The following is a 5,361-nucleotide window of genomic DNA, read 5'->3' on the forward strand; positions in this document are numbered from 1 at the left end:
GTAAAGACTCCCTTGGTTTTTCTTCCCAAAGCGGGTGAAGCAATGGAAACATAACAGGCTTTGTTTTTCTTACAATAGAGAGAGAAAATTCTTTCTTGTAATCGTCGAGAAAATCGACGGGTGTAATTCTTAAAAAAATAAAATTCTCTGTTACTCCGTGGACGTAGAAAATTTTTCAAACCACATAAATTTGTGTGTTCCGTTATTTTTTTCTATTTGTGAATTTCTCGTTCCATTTTTTCGCTTTATTGTTGTCGTTTCACAAAAAATAATTGGTATCAGAGCCGTGGTTTTGGATCTAAGGAAGAGCAATGGTCGGAGACGAAGTGATGATATCAGAGATCGAGAAGTTTGATAATAAAAATTTTGGTTACTGGAGGATGCAAATAGAGGACTACATCTATGAAAGCCGCTGTTGAAAAAACAGCCGGAAAAGATGGACGATGCCGAATGGATTTTGTTGGATCAACAATTTCTGAAGATTATTTGATTAACTCTGTCGAGATCTGTTGCCCACAATCTCATCAAGGAAATGAATACTGCAGATCTCATGACAGCATTATTAGGTAAGTATAAAAAGCCATCATCAAATAACAACGTGTACTTGATAAATAAGTTATTCAACTTGAAAATAGCAAATGGTACTGCAGTTGCACAATATCTGAATGATTTAATACTATCACAAATCAATTATCGTCTGTGAACATTGAATTTGATGATGAGATACGTGCACTGATATTATTGGCTTCATTGCTAAATAGCTAGGAAGCCAAGAGAATGGTAGTTAGAAATTTTTTTAGGGAAATCTAAGTTGAAATATGATGATATATGTGATTGGTGTTGGCTGGGGAGGAGCACATGAAAGCTGAAATCTAGCGAGATCTCAGGTTCGAGTTCATCACTGAATGTTGATTCTCTAAGAAGAGCACCAACAATAACTTAAATAGAGGAAGCTCAAAATCAAACCACAGAAGTAGGAGCAAGTCAAGGCCTGGTCAGAAAGCAATTTGCTGGAATTATAGCAAAACTGTCCACATAAAGAAGAATTGCAGGAATCCTAAAGAGAAAGAGAATGATAACGCAAATGTGGTAACTGAAGAAGCACGTGATGCACTATTGTTAGCAGTTCATAGTTATATTGATGATTGGATACTGGATTTATGGGCTTCCTTCCATATATCTTTCTACCATGAGTTAATGTGAAACTATGTTGCACGTGATTTTGGGAAGGTATATCTGGCTGATAGAGAAGCTCTTGACATAGTTGAGATGAGAGACGTTGATATTGCACTCCCTAACAAGAGCAAATGAACTTTGCAAAAGGTCAAACACATTCTAGAGTTGAAGAAAAACCTCATTTCTGTTGGGCATCCTGATGATGGTGGTTATTCAGTTGTGTTCTTGAATAACAACTGGAAGGTTACCGAAGGGTACTAGCTCGGGGTAAGAAAACTGACACACTATATATGACTACAGGTTTACTCAACACTGTTGCTACTACAATTGCAGAGAGCGTGACAGATCTGTGGGATTGCAGGCTTGGTGAGTCAGAGGGGCATGAAAGAACTTCAGTTCAAAGGCAAGCTACCAGAGCTAAAGTCAGTTGATCTCAGCATGTGTAAGAGTTGCATTATGGGGAAGCAGAAGAAGGTCAGTTTCTTGAAAACCGGCAGAGTGCCAAGGCAAGAAAACTAAATCTTGTACACACAGATGTGTGGAGACCTTCTCTGGTGACATCTCTCGGATGCTCTCATTACTATGCCACATTCATTGACGACCACAACAGGAAGGTATGGGTTTATTTTTTGAGGCATAAATCTAATGTATTTAATGTGTACAAGACTTGGAAGATCATGGTTGAGAGAGAGAGAAGCTTAAAACTCAAATGTTTGAGTTATGATAATGGTAATGAGCATATTGGTGGTGGGTTTAAGGAATACTGTGCAGCTTAGAGAATCAGAATGGAGAAGACCATTTCTGAGACCATTTTTGGGACACCAAAGCAAGATGGTGTTGTGGAGCGCATGAACATGAACTTTAATGAGCCGATTAGAAGCATGAGATTGCACGCCAGACTACCACCTACTTGCTGCTTAGAAGCCAAAAGCACTGGATTTTACTTGATTAACAGAGATTCATCTGTTCCATTAGACTGTAAATTGCTTGAGGAGATTTTGAGTGGGACAGAAGTCAAATTTTCTCACATTAATACTTTTGGTTGTCTCCCTAGTGTTCTTATTAATGTCGAGGCTCGTAACAAACTCGAGACTTAGTCAAAAAAATATATTTCATTAGCTATGGAGATGAGGTATTTTGTTATCATTTCTGGGATGATCATGATTGGAAGAACACCCGACGCTCGTAACAAACTCGAGACTTAGTAAAAAAAAAATATTTCATTAGCTATGGAGATGAGATATTTGGTTATCATTTCTGGGATGATCATGATTGGAAGAACATAAGAAGCAAGAAAGTGATTTTTAATGAGAAGATCATATACAAGGTCAAGGCTGGTACAATTTCTGAAGTGGCTCCGCAGAAATCCAACGTGGTAAGGTTTGATGATGTACTAGGGGTCACAGTGCAGAGTGGGCCCGGGACACCCATTCCTATTATTTCGTAGATAGGTTCAGAGTTGCCCATTCCTATAGCTACAGTTCGTAGGTCGGTCGGGAATAGAGTACTAGACGAATGATGATCTAATACCAATGATCAGGTAGCGATGATTCGAAGGAAAAAAGTATAGTGCTAACAATCTAATGATGATAGTTTGCCAAAGGTGTTCCAAAAGAAGTGGTTGATTGAGGTTATTTGATAATAGTAGTGGTTTGTGGTGGCTAAATGTTGTTTAGAAAGCAGCAACATGATGGTGAAGGTCGGGCGACAACGCTTTGATTTTGGTTGTGAAATGGCTACATTCTAATTACAATGTTCAAATTTTAGTGATAATTTCATAATAATAGTTGTGTTGACAAGAACGGTCTGATGTTGGTGGTTTATTATCAACAATCTAACAACAAATGTTGACCATTGGCTATTTGTTGTCAGTGGTCACGCGATGACCAACGTTTGGTGGTTGGACGAAGAAGCTTGGGTATAGCTCTAGCATTCTATAACATCTGCGGTCTCTCCAAATATAAGTTATACTCTCTTCTCAGCTTATGACCCTATTCATCACAATATAACATTTTGATAAATTTGGCCAAAATCTCCTCTGCATTTCAAATAATTATTTTTTTAATTCTTTAATCTTACATGTTTTTATATATTTGAGTGCTTTACTGAAGTTAAAATAATGTGATCTTAAATTTGTTAATTTTTCCTCATTGAGACATTTGATTAATATAGAAACGCCAAATATAAAAATTGTTTGATCATTTAATTAATAACCCGAAGTTTTCAACTACACATCAAGTGTTTTGATCTTAGCCCAATGAAGTCGTATTGTGTCTTTTATAGCGTTCTAATCGAGAAGTTAAATTCAGCCATAAATTTGCTATAGTAGTGCAAAAATGCGTTTGAATTTAATTTTGAATGTTCCTAATTCAAGCATTACCTCCAATTAGATGACTAATCAATTATATAAAATTATTTGATAAAACATTACCATACAGTTTGGGAGATGTTAGTATTAGCGTCTGATATTTGAGTCAGAATTTTCCGATGCAATTATTAGTGTCGGATTATTCCGACGCATATATTACCATCAGATTTACGATTGTCAAGCAACAAATAATAAATTTTGATATTTGTGGCGGATTTTCCTTCTAATTTGCATCCAACAATTCGAAGGAAAAACTGTTCTCACTATATTGGAGTTTTGACGGATTTAGCGCCGAGTTTGCGTCGAGCAAAATGACACAAAAATTTTACTTGTTAGCATATGATCTGTATCCTATGCAAATTAGATGGAAATTCAACGTGAATAGCCTAATATACCCATCTCTCACACCTAAGTTTCATTTCTCTTTTCTCACTCTTTTTCGGTCTCATCTTCTGGTTGGAGCCCTCATAAGCTCCCCTCTCCCTTGTGATTTCACTCAAAACCACCAACTTCCCAGACGAACCTTCGTGATATGGTCGCCAGTCATTAGAGCTAGGTGGGAAGGTAATTAACGACTGAGAGCTTAGAGAGACCACCTAAACTCATCAAGTATACTCAGGTCAGATTTTTAAATATATATGTGGTAACATGGTATGTATGTAAAAATTGAAGTTTAGGTGGTAGGTGTGTATATATATATAAGAATTGAATGATATGTTTGAAATGCACATAAAGGTAAGGTGGTATGTATGTAAAAATATGAAGTTTTGATTTTAGGTATGAATATACATATGAGTTCAGTGGTATGTATGTAAATATTGAAGTTTAGGTGTATTGAATGTATATAGCGAGGCCGATCCTCGAGTTTATTAGTATGTATGTGAATATTGAAGTTTTGTCATATGTGTAAATATTGAATGTATATAGCGAGGCCGATGCTCGAGTTTATTAGTATGTATGTGAATATTGAAGTTTAGGTGTTAGGTATATATATAATTATATATGAAAATGTGTGGATTTTATTTAACATATATATATATATATATATATATTCTTATATATATATATGTATGTATGTGCAACTAAATTTGTACTCTAAATGTAAATGTGGTCTAGGTATACAATAATTGACAAAAAAATATATAATATTTTATTAAAAAAATGAGATTTTACCTTAATAATTTGTAGTGCGTTTTTATGGTAAAAACTATAATTTCTTCCGTCTGAATTATTTTATTTTCATAAAAAAAAATATTTTATTATAAAATCTGTTTGACTTCAATTATGCATATGAGGAACCAAATTCAAAATAATATTTGCTATACAATAATTTAATATATTAAATGCAATGCATTAATATGAATAATCAAATATCTTTTTCAAAATTTAAGATAAATAATAGTCTTCTTTGTCCTAAAAGGTGAAATTACTTTTCTGGAAAAACAAAAAAAAGGATATGCTTATATATAACCAAGATTTGAATTTTCCATGTTGAGGATGCTCTCCTCATAAAAAGACATTATTATATTAGAACATCAAGATAAAATTAATATTTTCATAATCACTTTAGACACATGTGCGTCATCCGAAATTTTTTATTTATGTCAAATATTTATTAAGAATATTTTTTTCTTTTTGATTTATGTCAAATATTAGCTAAGATAAAATCGATTTTAGAGCTCGTTAGTGAGTACAGTGCGGCGGCTCGTCCACACCGCGTGCTCTAAAATTTTCAGCCCAAAAAATGGTAGTTGGGCGATGGCTTGTAGCGACTGCCTTCCCAATGAAAACATTATTCTCTATTATAAATGTGTAGT

The sequence above is a fragment of the Phalaenopsis equestris genome, unplaced genomic scaffold (genome assembly GCF_001263595.1).
Source record: "Phalaenopsis equestris unplaced genomic scaffold, ASM126359v1 Scaffold000369, whole genome shotgun sequence".
NCBI lineage: Eukaryota > Viridiplantae > Streptophyta > Magnoliopsida > Asparagales > Orchidaceae > Phalaenopsis > Phalaenopsis equestris.